Raw genomic sequence first — 7,064 nt, 5'->3', positions numbered from 1 at the left:
TCGTCGCCTTCAGGCGCTGAGATTGGCCTAGTTTTCGGCCCACTCTCGGCGAATAAAGGCCTTATATGGACGAGAATCGGCCCATATTCAGCGTGGTTCGTCGTGGCTCCGCGTTTAATTATGAACATAAATATTTTTTATCACATAGTTAGTTCAACAAAATAGTGCAACAACAAATAGTTCAATACAAATTATATAGTTCAACAAATAAAAACTCATATTTCATCACACGTCGAGCCCGACGTCGCCCTTGAGCCTCCATAGGTGCTCCACTAGATCCTGCCGCAGTTTATGATGCACCTGTGGGTCTCGGATCTCCTGACGCATACTGAGGTAGGCAGTCCAGTTTGCCGGTAGCTGGTGATCAACTTCGACTAAAGGATCCTGCCTGTAGTATGGTCCAGTGTCAAACACTGGCTCTTCCTGCTCTCTCTCGATGATCACGTTGTGCAATATGACACAACAAGTCATGATCTCCCATATTTGATCTTTTGACCAGGTTTGAGCAGGGTAGCGGACAACAACAAATCGAGATTGGAGCACACGAAAAGCCCGCTCGACATCCTTCCTGCAAGCCTCATGCACCTTGGCAAAGTGGGACTTCTTGCCTCCTGGCACAACGTTTGAGATAGTCTTCACAAATGTAGACCATCTCGGATAGATGCCATCAGCTAGGTAGTACCCCTTGTTGTAGTGCCGTCCATTGACCTCGAAGTTCACCGGAGGAGAATGACCTTCAACAAGCTTGGCAAAGACGGGGGAGCACTGCAGCACGTTGATATTATTGTGAGTTCCTGGCATACCAAAGAAGGAGTGCCAAATCTATAGGTCATGTGTGGCCACCGCCTCAAGTACCACACTTCAATCGCCTTTGGCGCCTTTGTACATCCCCTGCCAAGCAAATGGGCAGTTCTTCCATTTCCAATGCATACAGTCGATGCTTCCAAGCATCCCAAGAAATTCTCTTGCTGCATTCTGTGATAGGATCCGAGCAGTGTCTTCCGCATTAGGTGTTCGCAAGTATTGCGGTCCAAACACTGCCACGACTGCCCGACAAAACTTGTAGAAACACTCAATGGTGGTGGACTCGGCCATGCGCCCATAGTCGTCGAGCGAATCACCGGGAGCTCCGTATGCAAGCATCCTCATCGCTGTCGTGCACTTCTGGATTGAGGTGAATCCAAGTTTGCCGGTGCAATCCTTCTTGCACTTGAAGTAGTTGTCGAACTCTTAGATGGAATTCACAATCTTGAGGAAAAGCTTTCGGCTCATCCGATAACGGCGCCGAAATGTTTTGTCGCCGTGCAGTGAAGCGTCAGCGAAGTAGTCGGAGTAGAACATGCAGTAGCCTTCGAGACGATCCCGGTTCTTTGCTTTCACCCGCCCCAGTGCCGAGCCACCTCGTCGCGGTTTTTCATTGCTCGCCAGCAGCTGGGCGAGGACGGCGAGCACCATGAGGTGCTCTTCTTCCTGGACGTCGGCCTCGGCTTCCTCCTCCAGCAGCGCGGCGAGCGCTTCCTCGTCATCCGAGTCCATCACCGAGGCAGGTAAATCGCCGAACACCTTGCGTCCGGCGGGCGTGTACCCGCCGCTAAACCGCCCCTCCGCGGTCGGAAACGCCTAGCTGCTGGTGGAGGGGCTGCCTCGGCGAACCTCTGCTATTTTTTGGCGGGGATTGGCTATCTAGCGGGGAAGGGCGGCAGGCGGCGCCGGGATACAACTAGTGACGGCCGAGGGCGCGGGGGGTGGGAGGCGAGTCGGGGAAGAAAAACTTGACTTTTCACATGACGGTGTGGGCCAGCCGTGCTTTTCCCTTGCGCCGGAGCCCCCGATCGTCCCCCAGTGCGCCGGGTTCGGCCTGCGACCGCCGGACCCAAAAACAAACCGAACCGACGCTTTTCGACATCCTGGAGGCACGACTGAGACATTTTTTTGACGCTATCGCCAAAAAAATAACTAGGAGGCCTGTTGGAGGCGCGGCTAGACATGCTCTAACTGTATCACGTTGGCAATGCGACTCTTGCTACGCATACCGTTTGCCGGTTACCGCTTTGTTTCTCTTGGAGAGAAAAATATAATATCCTTTAACGGTGGCGCAAAGGGCGAGCCCTCGCGCTAGCCACGTCAAAAAATTACTGTCGCAGGAATTGGGGTTGCGCCGCTCATCTACCGCAGATAAAACCTCCCCACGTTATCTTCGCCACGAAGGCAGCAGCAGCACGCGACCTCCCTCTCTCTCCTTTCCTCTCCCACATATCCCTCCGCCTCCACCGCCACGAGCATCTCCAGCGGGATAGGAACTGGCTCCGCTCTCATCACATGGAGCCACACCAACGTCGTCGTCTCGAGGGGGGAGTGGGTGGGAGGGGAAGATGGCGGCGGCGGCGGTTTCGATCTGTGATGTGCCTCGATGCGCGAGGGCGCCGCCGCCAGCGAGTGCTCCCCTCGAATAGGCAAGGAGCGCTGCCCTTGGTCCACGCGATGACGGCCGCGAACTGCGCCTCCACCCGTGTATGCGCGACCGTGCGTGCTCTCTCCTAGGTCGCCCCTCCACTCTTTCTCAGTTTATCGGATCCTCCTCGCCCCCTAGCTCTTTACCTGTGTTCGTCTTGGCCGAAGGTGGTCGTGGGTCTCGCGCTCGGACAGTTCATCCGGCTGCTTATGACCTCCATCAGAATCTCCTACGAGCTTGCCTGCCGAGGTACGTAACATGGTCGCCTCCACCTCTAGCTCCTCTATTTGTTTCTTGATTGGATTGGGTTGCAAAAATTATTGTTCAGAGGTGGCTGCAGCTATGCAATTACTATCTCAAATTTTATTTTGGCTTTGAGCTTGTAGATGCCAGCACTGCTTGTTTGTATAAATGCTCAAGAAGACTGCTCAGAGGAGGACAATTTGTGTCTGTGAGGGATGGGGAAACAGACAGTGAGTAACATGCCCCCTCCTTTTCTGGCTCCTCTTTCTTGCTTGAGTGGGTTGCATTGCAAGAATTACTGTGCATAGGTAGCTGCAGTTGTGCACATATGTTACCAAATTGCATTCTGGCTTTGATGTTGCAGATGCGAGCACTACCTGTTTGTATAAATGCTGAAGGAGAAAAGTGTTGGGAGAAGGACATGTGTGTGTGTGTGTGTGTGTGTGTGTGTGTGAGAGAGAGAGAGAGAGAGAGAGAGAGAGAGAGAGAGAGTGAGAGAGAGTGAGAGAGGTGAAGAGCAAGGAGAACCACATGTTGTCCCTTTGTCATCGACACCATCCCGCCGTTACAGGCTTGTCCCGATGGCCTTTTTGTTGGTGAGCTGTTACCCTGCCCTGGTTCTTTGTCTCTTCCTCTTTCATGGATTATAGACCATGGTACCTTCATCTGTTGTCGACAGTTTCCTCTTTCAGATTTGATGTTAGTTTGTACAAGCTACTGGGTTGTGCTTAGATGGTATGGTTTCTCTGCTATTTAGAAACTACACCTAACACTCAGAAAGTACAATGATCATAGCCTAAACTGAAATATTTATTTTGGCGGGTTTAATATTTATTTTGGTCGGACCCTTCCCTGGACCCTGCGCAAGCGGGAGCTACATGCACCAAGTTGCCCTTTTTAAAAAAAAAATTTGATGTGGGATGGGCATACGAGTTTTGATGTCTGCAGTCCTCTCTGAGCTGCAAGTCGCTCGACAACACCACAAATTCAGTTACAGATTTTTACCAAAGCTAGCTGAAATGAAGTTCAGTTCAGTAGACCATGTCTGTTGGAAGGAAGCAAATTTCTTGCCTTCCGAATCCTATGTAGCCATCATATTTTATTTCAGACTGAATCGTCCCAGCTCAGTGTATCCTTGCTAAAATAAGAACATCATTTTATTTTTATTTTTTTGAGGGGATGCCACAAAACAAAAACTGACCAGGACTGCATCTCTCATATTTTCTTGATTAGATTGTTAATCTGAATTCGTGTTTGATATTGTAGTATGGAGGTTTCACCATGATGCATGTTCCGTTGTCGTTTGTTTTCCATCTGCTTTGATATTGATTTACAAGATAGTAAGTTTTATACGTGTGGTTGGATGCATGTCAATCTTTACAGTTTGATGACCAGATTTATCCAAGGAAGAAAAACTAATATTAGTAACAGTTTTGCTAAAGCACATCTAGATGTGCCATAAGTATTGCACATCTAAGTCCTATATCATTGATTTTACATCGAGATTCGTGTGGATATTTTCCTTTTTCTTTTTCTTTTTCATCTTTATGCTTGATTCACTCACTTAAATGTGCAATAACTAGAGCACATCTAGATGTACACTAGACACACCCTATTAGTAATTACGTGTCATATATAGATGCAGATCCGAGTTGCCATAATGGAATATGGATGGACAACACAAAATAGTCCAGTTCCTTAATTTTGTGTTTATGGAAGTATATGGTTCAGCCTCTACTGTCCAACACGAATTGACAATAACTGACACAAACCTGTGCGCGTTTACTCTGAACGGTAATGTAGTGCATGAATGCTACACACTCTCAATCGCTCTTTTTCCATGTTGGCATCCTACTTCGTTTAATCATGGTGATTGTTCTTGCAGATAACAACATTCTTGCAAGCTTGATTCCCATCATCAATTGAATACTCTTGGTATACATTTTGATTTAACTTATTTCTTTCTGTGGATTCATTTATGTATTATTGTTTGTTTCTAAGTGGTTGTCACTCGGATTTCTGATAACTGTAGTGTGGGTGTTGCCAGAGTGGTGTAAAGTGGTGTTGTTATGGAACTTTGCAGCTGCTCCTAATCGATTCAACCTCCATCTGAATGTTTTAGTTCATCTATGCTTTTGAATTTTTTCTACAGAATAGTGGGATTATAGTTATTCCCAAACGCCTTGTGAAGAGTATTCTTAATTGTATTTGTTGTTGCTTCGGGTGCTTGTCTATATGTCTTATGTGTATTCACCTATAGCTTGATATCCTACGAGAGGACATTTATACGTGGTTCTCAAAAACGAGAGCTACATTTGTATTCTTAAATTTAGTTCATGTTCGTACAGTGCTATTTAGTGTTTGGGCATTGAATATGTCAGTACAACAGTTCCATTTTTTAAATCTGCATTTCTCTCTCTGTTCTAGACATTACTAGCTCATATAGTATGTATGTTCGGTTATATGCATGTAAGATGTGGCATGTAAAACTTTATTATCTATGACAGGTAAGTAAAGTGGAAGAATGGGATGACGGGGATCTTAATATGTACGTTCATCACCATGTCCCTCTCAGAATTTCCACTATGCATGGCCTGGATGGATTTTAACTTTAAGGATGGCTAGAAAGAAGGTAAAACTGTGGTATCACTTGAGTTTTGAGAAGCAAGGAGTTCCTATTTATTTCTGTAAAAAATTAAAAAAAACTAAGGCCTTTTCTATTCCTCATGTTGTTGCTTCCTCAAGATCTCTTTTTATTGGAAATTTCATTGTTGTTGGCACTGTAGATGCTGCAATTGAAATACGAGGTTGTTACTTCATGTTGTTTTGCTTCAGAAATATTTATGTTTTGTTGTTGGACTTTGATGTTATTAAGAGGATGATGAGGTCGGGCCGCATGTTGTGCTAGGAGGATTTTTAGAAAACCAAGAAAAGGTTAAGAGAGAAAAGGTATGCTACTCCCTCCAATCCATATTACTTGCCGGTCAAACATATGTATCTTGCACTGAAATATGTCTAGATACATCCGCTTGAGCGACAAATAATATGGATCGAGGGCAGTACTATATTTCATTGTTGAGCTACTTTGAACTTTGTTATTGCTTCTCATGAGATGATTCACTAATTAGCTATCTTAAATACTCCTTCTCTTGTTCTGTTGTAAAGTCTTACTGAAAATTTTATGCAATTTCCCTAGAATTTCCATGGCAATCTCAGTAGGTTATCATGTGGGACATCTGCAATCTGGTCTCGTAATTGATAATTTAAGCTAGACTAGATTGAGATTGGTGGGTATGTGATCTAACATTGTGGCAGTCTGTTACATGTGTAGCTTACTAGCTTGTGATCCCCAAAATGTGCGAAAATGACTGGTTGAGGTCCAGGCTAATTCTGGTGAATGGGTCCTCACATTATTTTTTTGCCCGGTCCGATTAATCATTGTAGTAGTTATTATGGAATCATCACATTCAACAATATGAGCAAAATCTTGCATTATCTTGCTCAGATTTTTCCCACTGAGCTGGACAAGACCAAATATACAGTCACGTCAGTTTCTTATTTTCCGAAATTTAACTCTATTTGGTAGATATATGTAGCTCATCTATAAGTACATGTTGATATTACGGTGATATTAATACATTGAATTATTTGGAAAGAACAGAATGTCAGAGAGTTTGAGGCTATCATTGATGAGACATCCTGGAGAGTTGCAAGTTGCTTGTCTTGTTTCGAATCATGTTCCTGTTGTTTTCCCCCTGCTGAGAGTGTATTATGTGGAAAGTGTAATCATCATGCTCTCTGAGGCCATGTAGAATTGCAGCACTGTTTTCTTAAAAATTGACCTTGTAAATTCTTGTTTTCTTATAATTGATCATGTAACCCTTTGATATAACTTATTGGTTGCTATTGATTGTGGTTAAGCTCTTCCATTTCGCTGGAATGTGCCAAACAAAACGCAAAAAAGAAATTGAAATGGCCGCCACCTACCTGGCACCGCAGAGCTTCTGCTCAGGAGGCGCACCATGGGTGCGCCCTAACCACTAGTATAATACTGTAGGTCGCACCTTTTCTTGGAGAAGATGCACATCTGAATTCAGATAACCGTCAGCCATTTGTGAAGTCATCAGAACAAAAGACTTCGTATGACGATTTTTATACTACTTCTGCGTAGAGCACGTAGTTTACTTTTAAGAAGAAGAAAGATCATTATATATCTGCCACTGACATCTTTGGATTCGTTGTTAGTACTGCGTTAGTACGTTTGCCAGCTGGACCGACAGGAAAGGCTTGATCTTGGGTTAACCGGAGCCGGAAAACCACGGATGCAGATGGAATTGGTGCGTGGTTTCGCTCTCCTTTGCAGTTGGGC

The 7,064-nt window shown here is 45.0% G+C and overlaps 1 long non-coding RNA gene across 7 annotated transcripts; it reads left to right on the top strand.

Moving 5' to 3' along the window:
- Positions 1-2,226: 2,226 nt before the first annotated feature.
- On the top strand, positions 2,227-6,622 carry LOC119314856. Of its 7 annotated transcripts, none has more exons than XR_005152482.1 (5): positions 2,227-2,701; positions 2,839-2,925; positions 3,060-4,630; positions 5,203-5,644; positions 6,357-6,622. It is a non-coding gene; the product is annotated as an uncharacterized LOC119314856 (long non-coding RNA). The 7 variants fall into 7 exon arrangements; XR_005152481.1 differs by having other exon boundaries at positions 2,227-2,541; positions 2,647-2,701; positions 5,203-6,587; XR_005152477.1 differs by having other exon boundaries at positions 2,227-2,541; positions 2,620-2,701; positions 5,203-6,587.
- The last annotated feature ends 442 nt before the right edge of the window (positions 6,623-7,064 follow it).

Source organism: Triticum dicoccoides, chromosome 6A, assembly GCF_002162155.2.
Source record: "Triticum dicoccoides isolate Atlit2015 ecotype Zavitan chromosome 6A, WEW_v2.0, whole genome shotgun sequence".
Classification (NCBI taxonomy): domain Eukaryota; kingdom Viridiplantae; phylum Streptophyta; class Magnoliopsida; order Poales; family Poaceae; genus Triticum; species Triticum dicoccoides.
Note: the sequence above shows the minus strand (reverse complement) of the source record. Positions and strands in the feature narration are given on the sequence as shown.